Raw genomic sequence first — 19,660 nt, 5'->3', positions numbered from 1 at the left:
GGTGGCCGCTTTTGGACAGGGCCGGTCCTGAGATTTCGGGGGCCCGGGGCGAACTAAAAATTGGGGGCCCCTAATATACAAGCCATTATTATTATTATTATTATTATTATTATTATTATTATTATTATTATTAGTAGTAGTAGTAGTAGTAACAATTAAATCCAAAATCTGTATGTGTATCAAAAAAATATACATAATACCTTAAAATTTTCTTCTAACATTCCTCGATGCAAAGTCACTTATGATGGGGTCGATGTCAATCTCATCCAATAATTTCTTCTCGATGCATAATGTGGCCAAACCATTTAACCTCTCTTGAGTCATGGTTGACCTCAAATAATTCTTCAATAATTTCAACTTTGAAAAGCTTCTCTCAGCCGATGCGACCGTCACAGGCACAGTAAATAAGATGCAATAGGCAATGGATATATTGGGGTAACAATCAACTTCTCTAACATGCCTGAAAATCTCCATAGCAGACATTGCACCATCTGGCAAAGTGAATCTCATAATCTTCAATTCAGAAATAAGATCGTATACCTCAACATCAGATGAACCATTAAGAGAGAAAGTTTCTGCAAATTTTGTGCAACATTCTTCAAGTTCATTGTCACTTAATGACGTGAGAGTGCCCGAGCTCAATAAAAATCCGAATATACCTTTAAATACCATGAGTTCGTTAAATCTATCATTCAAAGAAGTGATCGCCATATCAACCAAAACATTAAAATATTTAACTTGGAAAGCCTTCTCAGCTTCCAAGATTTCTTCTTGATAATCACTTTCATCATACTGTTTCTTCCTCTTAGCATGACGTTTCACTGGAAACAATGGCTCTATTCCCATTTCAGTTGCAATACCTTTAGCGATGGTCAGACTTGAAGAAAACTCCTCATCTCTGTACTTCTCAAAATAATTTGTTATTACCTTTTATTTGCTTCAAAGCAGAGTCAATGCACATGGTTGATGATTGCAACATCTTGCTAACTTTATTTACAGCAAATATAACATCATGCCAGATAATCATACCAACTAGAAACTCAAAGCGACCAAGTGCATCAAATAAAATTTTGGCATCACTTTTATCTTTAGGATCAGTGTCAGAAGCATGACGTAACTCAGACAAAGCTGACCTTAACTCAGCGGCTTGATATCTTATTGCTGTAACACTTTTGATTCTACTCTCCCAACGAGTATTGGACAATGATTTCACGGTCAAACTAGGAACATGTTTAAGCAAAACATTCCACCTTTTTGTAGAGCCAGCAAATAATACATATATGCGTTGAACAATTCCAAAAAATGAAACAGCTTTCTCACATGATTTTGCCATATCACAGAGAGTGAGATTTAGGCTATGACAAGCACATGGCATATATAATGCTCTTGGATTCATATCAAGTAACCTAGATTGTACCCCTCGGTATTTTCCTTTCATATTAGAACCGTTATCATATCCTTGACCCCTTATATCTTGAATATTTAGGCCAAAAGACTCAACAGAATCAAGTAGTACTTTGAAAATCCCTAAGCCAGAAGTGTCATCCACTTTCAAGAACCCCAGAAAGTACTCCTTAATTTTTATTTTGCCATCAGAGAGCTTAACACATCAAATTAAAAAGGTCATTTGTTCTTGATGACTAACATCAGGGGTACAATCTAGGATAACAGAGAAATACTTGGCCTCTTTAACAACCTTTATGATAGAACATGTGATGTCAGAAGCCAAAAGAGATATCAGCTCATTTTGTATTTTATGACTGAGATAGTGATAATGGATTTCCTTGTTCTCAACACGTCTAAGGTGATCTTGCATTACCATATCAAATTCTGCAATCATCTCAATGCAAGCTAAGAAATTACCATTATCATCCTTGTAAAGCTGCTCACTACTTCCACGAAAAGCCAAGTTGCGTTTACCAAGATATTTCACAACTGCTATTATTCTTAACAGAACTTGCCTGGCACGTTCTTTCTCCTTTGTTATTTGATGTTGCAAATCCTTATCAATAGTTTCCTGTTTTCTCAGTCTAACTCTCAATTCATTCCACTTGTTCATGTTATTAATATGCTCAATGCTATTTTCATGTTCTTTGAGCTTCTCACTAATATGCCTCCAATGTCCTAGTCCATCATGTGCTAAGGAACTCTGACTCCTGTTGGTGCTAGACTTGAAGATCTTACAACAGAAACAAAAAACTTCATTGACATTTTTTGATAAACTAGCCATTTCCTATCATGTTCCTCTCCATTGCTTAATTTTCTATGATAATGAGCATACAAAAAATGTCTTCCTGTTTCATCTACATGGTATTCCATTTTTTCCTCTCTGATAGGCCCTTTCTCAACTAAGATATCTCTTGCTTTATTATCAAGATTATCCCAGTTTTTTGGATCATAAATATAGGCAGTATAAACTGGTTGTTCATCAACACTAGCAGATTGGGCATGTGCATCCGACGAATTACTTACATTCTCGGAGCCACTTACATTGTCATCGCCGATGTTGGAGTTGATATTTTCTTCTTGCTGATTAGAGTCCGAGTTTTCATTAGTTTGTTGCTCTTCCACAATGGCAACAATCGCCAACGCATCAGCTGGGTCCGGCGGAGTAATATAGGCACCAATATCACTTGGCATGAAAAAATTGCGAATACCTCCGCGCTGTGACTTTATAAGTTTATTCTCTTTCTCCTTTTTTTCCTTTTGTGGCTACCCGATGGATAGTTCCTCTTGCTGGGCGCCATGAGAACAAACACAATGCTGAAAAAATAATATTGAATCAATTGTTGAACGGTGCTAGCTGTAAACCAAAGTCCAAAGAATTTTTTGTATGAATAATATACCTCAATACCTAATGTCCAGAATCCTGACGATCAAACTTCAGTAGTCTGTACATGTCTAGAGTCTGCAGATTGCCGAGAGGAGAGCAATTGAGCAAAGACCAAAGGAGGGTGAAGCAAGCCCTGGGGTGAAGATGGAGGCCCCAAAACTGAAAAAACGACCAACATAATCAAATTAGAAAGGAAATTACCAGGGACGGCGAGGTCGGAGTGCGTCTGTGCATGCACGACGTCGGCGATCAACAGGTAGGGGCGTAGGGCTGGGACCTGGGAACTCTTCGTGATGGAAGAAAGGCGTCGAACGTAACAAGAAGGGAATCGCGTCCAGGCGCTGATTGCTCTCTAATTCGCCATCTTTCTTTTTTTCCAGAGGATCTCTCACTGTTTCCTGGGAACGATCTCGCGATCGCTGGCTGCTGGGATCGGGCATCGCTGTTGCCAATTGGGCCTGGTTTCTTTCTCTTTTTTTGCCGATCGGGCCTCCTACTCCTGGCGCCCTCCTACTACATGCATACCTCGGGGGGGGGGGGCTGGTTTTTGGGGGCCCGGGGTGGCCGCCCCCCCTGCCCCCCCCCCAGGGCCGGCCCAGCTTTTGGAGTTACTCAAGAGTAGTAAGATTCTATTTATAGTTTAACCCAAGATGCACATCTCGTGGCTTCAACTTATGAACTACCACTCTATTTTCTTTCATGACACGACCTGGATGCTGGATGTACCACGTGTCGGCAAAAGGAGGAAGAACCCGACCAAATCTTTGGTTGTGCTCTCAGATTAGACTAGTTGTGCTAACTTAAATTTTTTTATTGCGTACTCCCTCCGTTCCAAAATACTTGACTTCCATTTGTCCAAAAATGGATGTGCCTATATACTAAAACATGTCTAGATACATATATATTTTGACAAATACTACCTCCGTCCGGGTTTATTGGTCCCCATTATATTTCGTGCCAAATTTTGACCATAGATTAAACTAACATAATGTTTACGCATGTCACCAAACATTATATTTTTGAAAATTATGTTCAAATACGAATCCAATGAGATAATTTTTCTTGACATGCATTAACATTTTGTTAGTTAATTCTTTAGTCAAAATTTGACACAAACTACAAAGGGGACCTATAAACTAGGACGGAGGTAGTAGAACGGAGGGAGTAGAATGGATGCAAGTTTTTGTATTGGGAAGAAGAGTACATCCATATATTGATAAAGCGTTGGAGTTGGCCTTACAAGTGGGACCGCAGTTGAGGAAACCGACTATCGACAAACCCCCACCTCGCTCACCGCGCGATGGCTGAGTTAGAGAAACGATGAGGTTGAAGAGATTGCTCTAGCACGGACTCCAAGAAATATGGTGTCAGATGGAAGTCGTGCTGGTGGTGTGTGCCATACTCCTGGACGTGAATGCTTGTTCTGGCTCATGCCACCCTACTACTCCTACTACTTACTATATAGTACTACTAGTATCGAGGATTCAAGGTGCTGGTTACGTAGTACAATATGGCTACAGTAAAAACACCCGCACGACGCGCGAAGCATGTGAAGCTAGTACAAACAGTGTACTACTATTGTTGATGATTGGCCTCATCCGATAACCTATTGCAATGCACGTTTCATCGGAATTAGTTGCCAGGCGCCAATGAGTATATGGGTGCTGCTCGTCCTCATGCTCGTGATCATCACCATCGTCATATCCCCCTTGGTTATAAAAATTTTCAAGTATAGGTGGTGGAATTTTCACAGGACCTTGGAAACACAAGAAGAAGGTTAATTAGTAAAGGGAAACTTGCTAACCCGCATGCATGTGGATGAAACAATTATAATTACGGTGGAAGACAAACATACCGAAATCATAACGATTCCATGCAAAAACAGTGCCACGAGTGGTGGCAGCAAACACAAGGCCCTCATATTCAATTGCATCACAGTACTCATCCATGTACAGAAAATGATTTTTGAGCAATGTCCATCGAGTCAAACCAGCAACGACGGCAAGAAGCTTATCGAAGATAGCAACAACTTCATAGTTGTTGTAATTCCAAGAGCGGGTGGGAACTCGAGAAATTGCTATCTTCCGTAGAAGACAGTCACCATGATTGTATTTGAACGTGCGTACAATACCGGTGTGCTCAACCTCTGGGCAGTCTGTTGAGATTTTTGGAAGTGGAACCCGGTCACGAGTGTACACATTCACAAGTTCCCACTCGCAATTGGACCCAATGTAAACAACTCAATCTCCATTTGCGCCTGCCCAGGCCTTGCCCTCAAGCGATGGCATCTTAACATCATACGTATCATTATCAAGTGGCATCAACTTGCACAGGGCGAGGCCTCCGTCGTGATGGTGCCGGTCATCAGGGTCACGGCGAAGAAGATAGGGGAGATCAAACCGTTCCTTGACTCTTGGGTTCCTTGTAATGATGTTATTAGTTGAGTCAAGAATGGGCTTGAACGAACCTGCCATGCTAGCCGAGGTGATGACGTCACACCGATCAATGAGTTCCTCCACCACATCATCTTTCAGATCGGGGCAAGAATAACGGGGTCGTTTCCGTCCTGTTCCCTCCATGGAGAAGACGATCGAACAATGGCAGAAGAAAGCGTGAAGGGCTGAAGGAAAATGGAGGAGGGAGAGGAAGAGCATGCGACAGCAGTTCCAAATCGAGAGGGAAAGGCGAAGCGTCGGTGGACAGTTGCCAGTTTGCCACAGTTCACGAAGGGGCGCCCCGACCTACATGCCGGTTCGGAAATACTCCTACTACTCGCCGTCGTCTCACTGATATGTTGGAACGGGATCACATGTCAACGAAACATGGTGTGTAATTTCTCGTGCAAAATGCGATCTGGCCGTGTTGGCCCGAAGTGCCGCATTAGTTTTTTTGGAAGTTTCCCGCATTAGTTATCGACCTTTATTTTTTTAACATGCAATCTGAATGGATAGCTCATGTGGTCATCACACGTGAGCGGATATAGTGATGGTTGATTCGCCCGAGCAACTTTACTGTGGGAATATGGGAGTGCCAGTGGATTCAAGGAATAGAGAAATGATGGTTGCTTCGTCCGAGCAACTTACTGTGGCGAAGGTGGGGCTTTGTGATTTGACTGCTCACTAGTCATTACTACTGCGGCGCAACGACCGGGGTGAATCTTTCCCTGAAGTTGTGTTGTGCACTCAATATTGCTGCATGGCAGGTGGAGCCGGATGAAGGATGTGCAACATGTCGACGAAACGAAGTTGAATTGTTTCTGGCATTGCTATCAATCCTTCAGGATTTTTTTATATGTACACATAATTTTGAAGAAATTGTACTGTGATGCTATGAAGGTTTCAACTCTGGTTCCCGCTGGAAAAAAATGGTTTCAACTTAGGATTCATGTGTCTTGCCTCGAGATTATCTCGTTACAACATTCCATCAAATACAAATGAAACTACCATGGCTAATGCATCACAATGGTTCGCAGATCAGCGCCAATATTCACATCACAACTGAAGACAAAGTTGTGAGAAGGTGTACAAATAAAGAAAAAAATATAATTGATCGATGTTGTTCGTAGGCATGGCTCCATTTCCTTGGCACAGTGTTCATTGCTTGGCAGCTAGTTTCACCCAGATCTGTAGCCAAAAAAGAGGTGTATGAAGGACACCACATGTCACGCCCAATACGCGATACTATCCTAGAGACTCGAAGGTCCCACCAAGGATAGAACCGCATATTGAAATGCTTTTGCAAGGTGGATATCATTACATCAACATTACATACATAGATGGGGATACATACATAAGGCAAACAATGCCACATGAATACAACAACACAATACATAAGAGCATCATCTGGCTACGGATGAAACACAAACAGAAACTCAAACGACATCCACCCTGCTAGCCCAGGCTGCCGACCTGGAACCTATCCCCTGATCGAAGAAGAAGCAGAAGAAGAACTCCAAAACAAGCAAACATCGCTCTCGCATCAAGATCATCGCATAACCTGTACCTGCAACTATTGTTGTAGTAATCTGTGAGCCACGAGGACTCAGCAATCCCATTACCATGGGTATCAAGACTAGCAAAGCTTAAAGGGAAAGGAAGGGGTAAAGTGGTGAGGTTGCAGCAGCGACTGAGCATATATGCTGGCTAACATACGCAAATGAGAGCGAGAAGAGAGCAAAGGAACGGTCGTGAAACTATCAATGATCAAGAGGTGATCCTAAACTCCTACTTACGTCACCAAACCGTGTTCACTTCCCGGACTCCGCCGAAAAGAGACCATCACGGCTACACACGCGGTTGATGCGTTTTAATTTAGATCTGGTGTCAAGTTATCTACAACCGGACATTAACAAATTCCCATCTGCCGCATAACCGCGGGCACGGCTTTCGAAAGTTTATACCCTGCAGGGGTGTCCCAACTTAGCCCATGATAAGCTCTCGTGATCAACGAAGGATATACCTTCTCCCAGGAAGACCCGATCAGACTCAGAATCCTGGTTTACAAGACATTTCGACAATGGTAAAACAAGACCAGCAAGACCGCCCGATGCACCGACAAATCCCGATAGGAGCTGCACATATCTCGTTCTCAGGGCACACCGGATGAGCAAGACGACGGGTTGGCATAGACCCTGGTTGCCCAGGGGGCGCCGGACATCGCTCGGTTTGGACCAACAGTTAGACAAGCATTGGCCCGGGGGGGCTAAAATAAAGATGACCCTCGGGTTAATTACTCCCAAGGGAAATGTAGGTGATGGTGAGGCAAATGGTAAAACCAAGGTTGGGCCTTGCTGGAGGAGTTTTATTCAAAGCGAACTGTCAAGGGGGTCCCATACTTCACCCAACCTCATTAGGAACGCAAAATCCGGGAACATAACACCGGTATGACGGAAACTAGGGCGACAAGAGTGGAACAAAACACCAGGCATAAGGCCGAGCCTTCCACCCTTTACCAAGTATATAGATGCATTAATTAAAATAAGAGATATTGTGATATCCCAACATAAACATGTCCACCATGGAGCAATCTTCAAGTTCACCTACAACTAGCAACGCTATAAGAGGGGCTGAGCAAAAGCGGTAGCATAGCCAAGCAATGGTTTGCTAGGAAGGGTAAAAAGGTTAGAGGCTGACATGGCAAATAGGGAGGCTTGAAGAGCAAGTGATAGGTAGCGCAACATAGCGATAGAACGAAGCAACTAGCATAACAATGATAGTAGTGAGATCCAGGGTAGCGGTCATCTTGCCTGAAATCCTGCTAGGAAGAAGAACGAGTCCATGAAGAAGATGAAGCCACGAAGACGAACCAAGCGTAGACGAACGAATCCTCATGATCGCAACGAAACAGGAACTATCGGGAAGAAACACACAACATGGTAAACACACCACACATAGACAAGACTTGATGCACAACAAGCATGATGCATGACAATGCTGATGAGGCTACTCATGGCAAGAGATGATGCATACAAGAGCAACACATCAAGGCAAGTTTAAATGAGGCCGGGAACAACATATAACAATTTTGGTAAGTCCTCATATGTAAATTTCGAAATTGGTCCAGATCTGAATAAACCTTATGTTCAAGTTTTTCAACAGCAAGTTAAAATTCACCAAGATGATCTACACGAGATTCTAGCCAAGTTACATATAAAGTTCATTAGATTTGGAGCTACGGCCTAGAAGATATGAGCAATACAAGTTAAACATGGCATTGAAGCAAAATGCACCCAAACATCAAGAAAACACCTCAAAACAAGGATGCAACATGATAATATGAAACTACATGCAATTCTAAGCAAGTTTTATATAGAGCACACTCAAAACGGAGCAACGGTGCAACACATACACTCCAAACAAGACATAACAACAATCTGCCCAAAACAGCAACTAGGCATATTGCAAGCATCAAAACAAAATGCTATAGCAGCTCAACATGCTAACAAAAGGCATGAACATGATGTACAGGTAAAGCATAACAAAACATGAACACTGAGCTATCTCCAGAAACTACTAGAACATGCTCAAAAAGACATGGCAAGATTGCAAATAATAACAGTTTCAGACTTTGCAGAAATAACATCAGGTTGCAAAGTTTAGAGCTATCAAACAACATGTTACAGGAACTTATCATGGCAAACAAAGGCATGGCATGAATCTACTAATTGCATAGAACAAAAGTCCCTTACTGACCATGAGCCAAAAGGGCACAGAAAATATGATGGCACCCATGTAAACATGGCAAAAGATGACAGATTCAAACATGGCAGGAACAACGATAAGTAGGCATGTTGATGAGCTTGTACCACTCACTACAGAGCACTTCATGGCATGACAAGGCAACCAACAGTAAGAATACATGTTTATGAAGCTAAGCATGGCAAGATCAAGTTCATAGCATGCTTGGATCACTAACAACAATCATCGCAACATTGAACTTAATGTTAACAGGCTGACAACAACATTATTTAGCAACTTTGGAGCAAGATATGAACAATCTACAACAAGCCATAAATGCAACCAGGGGCATGGATGGATATAGCATGACATGTATAACAAAACATCCTTAGGGAACATCTCCATATTATGCATAGAATGACTTGTAGCAGCAGGTTTACATAGCATCACAAAATAACAGATTCAGCCTAGCAAAACAGTAACAACAAGTACACTACTTCACGAGCTCGATTCACTCATCACAAGTCATTGCATGACAAGATAAGCATAGCATCAGCAAGAAGACATGTTTATGAAACTAACCAAGGCAAGAACAAGTTCATAGCATGCAAGGATCAACTACAACAACCTTGGCAAAGTTGAATAACATGTAAAAAATCTGCCAGGAAACATTTTATAGCAAAAGTAGAGCAAGAAAATGACATGCTAGACTACTCCATAATTGCAAACAGGGGCATGAATGGATATATAATAACCATTTGTTCAAAACATCCTTACTGAAGTATCTCAAAATATGCTTGGATCTCTCTGTAGCATCAAGTTTACATGGCATAAAAATAACAGCAGAACAAGGACTGAAATCAGCAACATCACGAAGCCTAGTTTGCATGCTTGTTCTAGTCACCACATTGATCACAAAAATACATGGCATACACCCCTATAAATATGGCATGATGTAGCACAAAACACATGTAGACATCAAGCTCATAGGATGCACACATCAAACATGGCAAAAATGACAAATGAACATGTTCTATTAACAGACAGTAGACAACATTATATAGCACTCTTGCAACGATGATTCAGGCATCAAGATTGACTCAATTGAACATGATGCAATTGAATGAAATGTAGAGCATCTCACAACGAACATTTTGATATATTACGTGTATGAAACGGAGCAGTATGCACAGAGTTATGATGCGATGAACATGAGCTAAAAATATGCAAATATTTTGGGACTTGGACGAAAAAAATGGGGTCAACCTCAAATCTTCTCTGATCCAGATCCGGGGCGCAGAACCCGAGGTTCGCCGGGGATTCTGCCGGAGTTGGCCGGAGAAGACGAAGGGGAGGCGGCCGGAGGAGGCCGGGGCGGCGCTGGCGGAGGAAGGCGGCGGCGGCGTCCGGCAGGAGCGGAGCTCCGACGGGGAGATCGGGGCCGCGGTTCCCCTGCCGACGGGGAGGGAGAGGCGCGGCCGGGCGGAGGAGCTCCGGCCGAACGGGGTGCGGACGGCGCGGGTCCGGAGCGACGCGTGGAGGCGCGCGGTCGGACGGGGCACGAAGGGCGGCGGGGCGGCGCCGGTCGCCGACGGAGGCGGCGGGCGGCGGCGCGGGAGCACTCCGGCGAGGCGGCGGCGACGGGCGGAGGCGCGGGCGCGCGGTCCGCATGGGCCAGCCGCGGGCCGGACAGGCCGGACGGTGGGAGTGCCACGTGGCGCTCCCTGGTTGGGCAAGGGGGCGGCGGCGGACGTGTCCGGCACCGGGCGGACGTATCCGGCGCGCGGAGGAAGAAGGGGGCTAGGGTTTGGACCGGGAATTTCGGGGGAGGGGCTAATTTATAGATTTTGGGAGTTAGGAGAGTCCAAATGGGGCACGGTTTTCGCCCACACGATCGTGATCGAACGACCGAGAGCATGGAGGGGGTTAGGATGGGTTTTGGGCCACTTTAGAGGGGTGTTGGGCTGCAACACAAAGAGGGATTTTGTGGCTACCCGGTTAACCGTTGGAGTATCAAACGACCTCCAAATGGCATGAAACTTGACAGGAGGTCTACCGGTGCTATACCAAGGCTGCTTGGCAAACCTCGGGCCATTCCGAGAAAGTTTAACACCCGCTCACAACAGGAGACAAAAGGGGAACGCCGGAGGACATAGGAGTGCCGGATTGCAAAACGGACAACGAGGAAAATGCTCGGATGCATGAGACGAACATGCATGCAATGTAATGCACATGATGACATGATAAAATGCAACACACAAGCAAATGACATGGCAGCAACATCGAATATCTGGCGGACACCTGGCGCATCGAATCCGGGGTGTTACACCACAATCCGATCATTTTGTGTAGCTCCACTAAAATCGGGCGGACCATCCCTGTTTGCAAAGATATCCAGTGAGTGTGATTACAATAATAGTGGAACTAGATGATGAAACATAACTCACATAAGTAGAAGCCGATCACCTCTATGATCTCTCTTTAGGACTAACTTCTTGTCGGAGAAGATTAGGCACGGAGTTGGATGAGGAGGATAGCAAAATCAATCTCCCTTTCCTCAGTCCCACAGAAATGTAAAAACGTTGCCCGTGTGACATTTTGGCGGAACTGCACGAAACACTCTTCAGAAAAGTGATTTGTGTAGTTCACCAAAAGGTCGCAATAGCAACGAGGTGAAAATGGATAGCCCTATTTGCAAAAGGAGGTCGAAAGGAAACAATTACTGCCCCATAACACGAGTTGAAGACACATACACCGACAAAAAAGAGGAATGTTCCATGTAAAAAGGGAAAGATAGCACATGGTGGTTTATCAAAAATGGTTTGAGGACGAGATTGCAAGATGGAAAGTACGCCGGCCAAGATACGATTTAAGCAAACAACTAAAGAAGATCCACATGCAGGAACGTGGGAAGATGGGCAGTGGAGCAAGGCCGGAGGAAGTTGTACCTGAGGGTCATTGGGATGTTACTAGGAGGGCACCGGCGGCCGGGATCTTCCCATACTACAGCAGCGAGCAAGTGGCGAAGGCCCTACCGCGCCGGAGCTTGGTCAGAGAGAACGACAGGTACTGCAGATCGGGACGAGCTGCCTCAACACCGTCGAATGGAGAGATGATGCACATCCTCCCTTTCCGCCGGCGGACGGGATGCGGCCGGATCACTGACCAACGCTGAGAGAGAGAGGCCACGCCGGCCTTGTGTGAGATTGTGTGACGAGACTCAAGAGAGACAAACCCATTTTTCAATTTTCCCCACGGCAATCGTTTTATATTCTAGGCGTGGTACCCGACCCTCCTTCGAGTAAACAACCGCTACACGCGTCAAATTATCATGTGGGCTGCCTTTTCGTACAGAAACGAACTCCATCGTGTACCCGCGTGGGTGTGGCCGGGAACGAGACGTGAGTACGTGCGTCCTGCGTGAACTTCTTCTTTAGGTGCAGGTACGTACGTGGGTGGGTGTGAGAGAGATGGTTTGTGCGAAACAGAGGCAATGTGTTGATCATATCTCAATCAGAGAAACGTAACATATGCAATGTGTGTGAAACGGAGTCATGGACGTGAGATATCGATAGAATTGAAAACAGGGATGAAGTGTGTGGCTGCGCGATTGATAAAGAGTGCCATCGAATTTGTGTTTGCCCACGCCAAAGATATAGGGCAGCTGGCCTACTGGAATTTGAGAGGGCAGAGGTGCAGTTCTTCTCCGTGGCATGGATACCTACCTACAACGTTCGACTATCGGTGTGTGTGTGTGGGGGGTGGGGGGTAGAGACCGATCGACTAGTATATGTCTGGGGAAGGAGAGAGACCTAGCTATGTATTGAGGGAGATCGATCGACATCCATGGATATGTGTAGCAGAGGAATAAGGTTGGGAAAAAGACAAAGGTAGAGCGTCAGAGGGTTGGTGGTGGAGTGGTGTCTCACAAATGGTGGGAGAGGCCTGCTAGACAAACGGAGGGTATGAGTGCAATATCAATAAGAGAGGGCGGGGGATGTCTGTCTGTCTATGCACGTGCGTGTGAGAGACGGGTCGGGAGGTATTCAAGGATGATGAGGGGAGAAGATATGGTTGTGGTAAGCATGCGTAACTACATAGGAAGATCAACCGTCGTGTGTCCGAGAAAAGGAGAGACATAACTAGCGAGGTAAGTGTATCAGTGCTTGGTGAAAATGAATTATAGTCGACCTGGCTATATGTAGGGAGATTAGTTCATACACATGCCTGCATGTGTTAGAAGCAAATAAGGTCCAGAGAGGCAGACAGGGGGAGAGAGTGTGGCTAGGAGGTGGTGCGAGAGGCCTACCATGTCGAGGGGGGAGGAGTGTGCGAGCATGTGACTAATGAAAAGAGGGGCGGGAGTGTGCACCTGCGTGGAATCGTATTGGACATATGGGGGCATGGACGGTGAGAAGAGAAGAGGGGAAGTATATATGTGTTTGTTGTAGGCACACTTGGCTAGAGAGGTATATCGACCGGTGTGTGCCAGAAAGAAGGAGCCGGGGGCCTACACACACCGCTGGTGGACGACCTAAAGAGAAATAATGAACGTGCGTGATGGAGGGGACGCTAAGGGTGTGTGAGGGGGCGGGCGTGTGCATGCACGATAGAAAGTTAGTGCTAGCTAGCTACAAATAGAAGAGGATCATGAAGGTGTAAAAGACGAACAAAGATTATGGAAAGGTGGATACGGATACTTGATACGGATACTTGAAGAAGATATCATAATGTACAACATTGATTATAATTTGGGCTAATGTGTGGCTTTTGCAACTCAGGTCTAAATACTTGTCATAATGTTGGTTTAGATTATGAATATATAGTTAGTACATCAAAGACGGTGTATGTATGGAACATGGTTTAGATTATGAATATATAGTTAGTACATCAAATGTACTATTATTTGGAATCAACATCAAGTGTATTCAAAAAATAGAATTCGAGTTCATGTAGTACACATAGTTCATATCTATCTCTATAGTAATCAAGTGGTGTGTTATTAAGGTAATACACGAATGATGGTTGAAGTTGGCAACAATCATGATTGTAGATTCTTATTGAAATAGAGAAACGAATTCAAATTTAGTTCGAATTGCAGCGGTAGTATAGACATTTGGAATGCACTAAAATGTTGGTATGAGTAGGTTACATGCATTATACAGCAAAGCAAAAAAATTAATCGGACATAACATGGATTCATACTCCCTCCTTCCATTTATATAGGGCGTAATGAGATTTTTAAGACCGCCTTTGACTATTGACAAGATTAATAGTACATGACATGCACAATGTGAAAATTATATCATTGAAAGAACCTTTCACAGACGAAGTTAACGGTGTGCTTTGTGTAAGTTGCATGTCATATATCATTGCTCTAATATTTGGTCAAACTTAGCATCGAAAAATGCATTAGGCCCTATATAGATGGAAGGAGGGAGTAGCTTTGAATAGCATTCGTATAGTAAAACGGGTCAAGACTCTCTCTTTGTGTGGTGTGAATAGTTTTATTTTTTTCGTTTTCTTTTTGGTTGAGGGAAGTGCGAATTGATTTGGTACGTACAAGTACAATATTACTACACGTTAGGCTTGTCCCTAAAATTCAACCCGCGTCTTGTTATATCCCGAAAATTCAGACATCGTGCTCCCAAAACTGGCGCCTTCACAACCCGCGCCTTGCTATCCCGAAATTACAACACGCGCGAAAACTCCCTCCAGCTGCCAAATCCCGACATGCGAAATCCCCCTTCTAACCCTGAGCCGAAAGGGCCGCTAGTTCAAATCGGTGGGGGGTAATTTTGTAACACACCCTACATTTTGGACAAGCGCGTCCCTAAGTCATGCTTCACCCCCTCCCATCGCCCCCTTTTCGCCACTCAAAATCCCAGCCCGCCATAACCTCTCCGCTCCAGCCGCGAAACCCCACCCTCCTCCGTCCACCACGTCACCGCTGCCCAGCCGGAGCCTCTTCCCCAACGATGTCGTCCACCGCAACAGCTCGACGTCCCTCGTCCACCTCCCCGGATGAGGATCCGTCATCCATATCACCGTCCCGCCGGTTCAGCCGCCCCGTCCTCCACCTCCAAGGAGGTGCTCCGACGATCGCCTTGTCTATCGCGGCTGCTCCATCCCCACAGTGTCGCCTTAACCTGCTCCACTGGAACCGCATCATCCTCACCGACTCCTCGAACGAAGCCGAGGCCTACTTTGTGCCACCAAAGAGGTTGTACACTCATCGCATCGCACCTTCTCCTTAACTCGACCTCCCGGCACAGACGGTGCTCCATCCCGCACCGCCATGGAGCAGCTACCTTGAAGCCGGCGCTGCGGGCGACATCTCCACGGTGGCTCTCCCCTAGTGTGAGGCCCCTTCGGCGGCGGCGTCCATACCAGCCGGATCTGCTGCTGCTGCTCCGGCTCTCGCTCGCTCGCTCGCGCTGCTGTTGCTGCTGCTCCGGCTCCCGCTCGATTGCTCGCTCACGCAGCAGCAGCTGTTGCTCTCCCCCTCGCTCGTGCTGCTGCTCTGCTCCGATTAAGCCACACTTCAGTCGACTGAAACGACTTTTGGGTCAGTCGATTTTCAGGGGTTTGGGGGGGGGGGGGCTCACCGGAGTTAAGGAAGAACCACCCGCAGTGGGGATGGGGGCTCGCCAGAGAGGTACCCCACTATCTATCTTAGGGTTCAGGGTGGGGGGGGGCCTAGAGGGCTGGCCGGGGCGGCGGTGGCGAGTTGTTTCGGGGCGGCGAGGCGGCGCTGGGGCCGGCGGTTCGGTCGGTGGTGGCAGGCGGCTCAAGGGTGTGCAGGTTGAAGATGAACTGCAGGCCCTCCCTAAACTACATGTCAAGTGTCTCTCTGCTACAATTGCATTCAGTTTCAATAGTAGCATTCAGATTCCACAGTTAATTTCAGTTTCGACAGTTAAGTTCAGAGTCAACAGTTTTTACCTCATCTGTTGTAGTCAGGTTGTTTTTGGTGATGTTAATTTTACATCCATTTTTCATCATCTATTGGAGATGCTATTAGAATCCCACTTGAGATTGATGATGTCTGTCTTGTGCTGCTTTAGCCTTGACGTCTTACGGCTCACCGGAGCTGCTCCAATGACAGAATGATCCATCACAATAGAGAAGTGCCCTAGACGCCGTCTACAGATTCCTCAGATCTTCCTCCACACCTTCGACAGCCACCTCTGCCTCAACTGCTTCAGCGACCAACCAAATGATGCTGAGGTCGACACGGCTATGACAAAGAGGTTGTACACTTGTTGCGTCACTTATTACTATACATTCACGTCGATTCATTAGGTCTATTTTGGTTCAACAGAAAAACATAGCAATAGGGAATTTTCCAATGGCACTCTACTATTCAATTATTCATGCATTTTGTTGAAAGGAATGAAGCAAAACATCCATCTGGACCTACTTTTCAAAATCCTATGCTTGAAAACAAGACCAACTGCATTAGTGCCAGAATAACATTCTAAATGTACACGCTTTCATATGGTTTCTCTTTATTTTGGCCATGTTTCTTTGCATTCCTCTGCTCTTCCAATTCCTGTAAACCAAACACCCAAGTTGATAGAAATCATGTGCTTACAAATGCTCAGTTTACCATGTGCATTTTCCTATCCTATTCCGGTGTTTTTCCTATCCCTGCGTTTTAAGAATCATGCAAGCCAAATGAGCCCTTACAGAATTACTTCAGTTACAGGTACGTGTCGAAGGGAACTTTGTGTGGTTTGTCCTGCTCTTGCCGTGACGTTGTCCACCTCACCTGAGCTGCTCCATCGACAGAAGCATCCACCAAACCAGACATCACGACTCCTGACCGTCTTTCGCCACCTCAGATCTCCTTCCCTGCTGCCGGCACGCACCCCAACGGCATCACCATCATCGACTCAGCAGATGAACCTGAGGAGTACACGGGTCCACAAGAGAGGTCGCACTCTTTTGTTTCTGCTTATGTTATGCATTGCTTAAACTTACCTGCTACTTTATCGTCCTGTTCAGCTCTTGGACTCCCAACTCAGGTCCAAATTCATGTTCAAACTTGAGTTCTAAATTAGTTGTGGGGCGCATATCGAGGCAGCAATGAATAGTATGTCTGTCTAATATCTGGTTCACCTAGGGTATGCCTATGTTGTTCATCTTGGATGGGAAACAAATAGTAAAGCAATCATCATCTATCTTTTTATTAATTTAAAGCAATCATCAACCTGCTATCATTATTTTTGGATCCATCCACTGGTTGTTACCATCACTCTAAATTTCTGCATGCTCTCCTTACATAATCTCACCATATTTTTCGTATGCATGTCAGATATTGTACACAGTCATGCTGAACATGTAGAGAAAAAGAGAAGAGTTTTGCACGGCAATACAATGTCATGCAAACATCGCTCCATGGTGGGTTCAATGGCAAACCCTCCCCACCTCTCTCCAGATTGTAATCCAGAGGAAGATATATGTTCTGAGGTAGATTCAGACGCCGCTGACCACTCCTATTTACCCCCCAAGGTGTTTGCTCTACCTTGGCATGATGATGTTAGTCATATCATGCATATGTTGCCTTGCAGTGCCTACTTTTGACATCATATATGTCATCTGCTTAGCTTAGACATGTTCTGTAATGCCACCTGTTTAGTTTCTATAACATATATGGGAATTATGCAGTCTCATGTCTTTTAGCCAACCATAACATATGTGAAATTTGCAATGCCATCCTGTTTAACCAGGCATCATATATTTGAATGATATCTTGCCCATCCTTTTCTTCATTACATTTCCATTTGTCGACAATGTTTGTGCATTAAACTACTCTTCCTGTGAATCAGCCATTTGGGTGGGAGATGGAAAAATCTGGAGTGAAAACAAGGCCTTCAGAGCAGACAGTGCTACCTGTCGAAGAAGATCTCTTGTTGGGTCCCGATAGCTCCTTAGAGATGGATTCAGAGACATATGACCAGTCCTATTCCCCTACTGAGGTGTATGCTCTAACTTGGCACGGTTATACTGCTCATATCATGCATACGGTGTCTTGCATTGCATAGTTTAGACATCATATACACAATATTCAACACCATGTTCTTAGTTCAGACATCATATCGAATGCCCTCTGTTTAGCATATAAATCACATATGTGAATTAAATGATGCGATCCTGATTACTTAGATAACATGTAGGTGAATTATGTCATGCGATCCTGTTTTGTTATTCATCATATCTTTGAATTATGTTATGCTATGCTATCCAGTTTAGATGGACATCATATATGTGAAATTATGTCATGCTATCTGTTTTAGTTAAACAATATACATGTCAACCATTTCATGCCCTCTTTTTTCCACACTATCTATTGCATCTATCTCTCATACAATGTCTGTACATTCAACTATGTTTCCTGTTTATCAGCCATTTGAATTGGAGCGGGTGATGCCAGTATCTAGCGGAATAAAAACACGGTCTTCAAATAAAACAGTGCTACCTATTGGTGGAGATAGCACCCCGGTTGTACATGCACAAGAACCAGCCCTACCACACATAACCCAAACTCTCGCAGATTGTACCCCTACTGCGATGGACAGAGAACCAGCTTCATCCAATCTAACCCCAACCCCAGCCGATAGTAACCTAGCTCCTGTTGACACATCACTATCTCCACCACAGAGCTCCCAAACAAGAGCAGTTAGTAAGGCAGCTCCAGTGCCCAAAGGGCCAGTACTATCACGGCGAACCCTAGCTCCACCAGTTAGTACGCCTATTCCCGTGGAGGAAGCACGACCAACCAGTCGTAGTTTAGCATCTATCGCATTTGATGTTGTGCGTATCTTCCCATCTTGGAAATATTATACTGAAGATGAAGGAAAATGCCAGTTGCAGGTGTTTGTCCAGGAGTTATGTGTAAGTAATGTTATTCATGGCAATTACTTTGCTTCGTCCCATACATCCTACCTCCATGATGGTTATAATACAGCAAATTTTCCCATTTTTCTCTATAGAGAAGGACCGATTTGGAAACTCAGGATGAGGTAACCTGTGCTAATACCTCTGCTATCTTCAAGAATGCTTGGTGGCAGTATCGGAATTACCTGAAGAAAACATACTTCACCGGCAAAGAAACTCATCAAATTCCCTTACGTTCTCCTGAGACACATTTACTGGACGATGACTGGGAATGTCTTGTTCTGTACTGGTCCCGAACCAAGAATGTGGTAAGGTCTATGAGCTCATTTTCTATTTTTAAGTATTATATTCTTGCGTCTTAGTGTACTCTGTTCATGTAGAACAAGTGCCTAAACCTGAAGAACAATTGTTCTAATTTAAGATTCCATTGCTATCATAGTTCAAAAAAGCGCTAGGCGTTAATTGTGCATTTTGCCACCGCCTTGCACTTTACTGACCAAAGCGCATGCTTATCCGTAGTTATGCTCAGATTAAGCGTAGTTATGCGCAATGCGTTTTGCCAACGCCTAGAGCCTAGGCGCGCTTAAGCGCTCGCTTAGGCGCGCCTTTTTTTAACTATGATTGCTTTGCTCTTGTATCATTGTATTTACTCATACAAACCTATTTTTAAATTGAAGGATCCAATCGAGACTCCAATGGCACGGCAGGTATGTTCACGCATGTTTCTTTAACATGTTTGCTCTTATCA

Source organism: Triticum aestivum, chromosome 4B, assembly GCF_018294505.1.
Source record: "Triticum aestivum cultivar Chinese Spring chromosome 4B, IWGSC CS RefSeq v2.1, whole genome shotgun sequence".
NCBI classification, from domain to species: Eukaryota; Viridiplantae; Streptophyta; class Magnoliopsida; order Poales; family Poaceae; genus Triticum; species Triticum aestivum.
The sequence above is the reverse complement of the archived record's forward strand: the minus strand, read 5'-3'. Positions refer to the sequence as shown.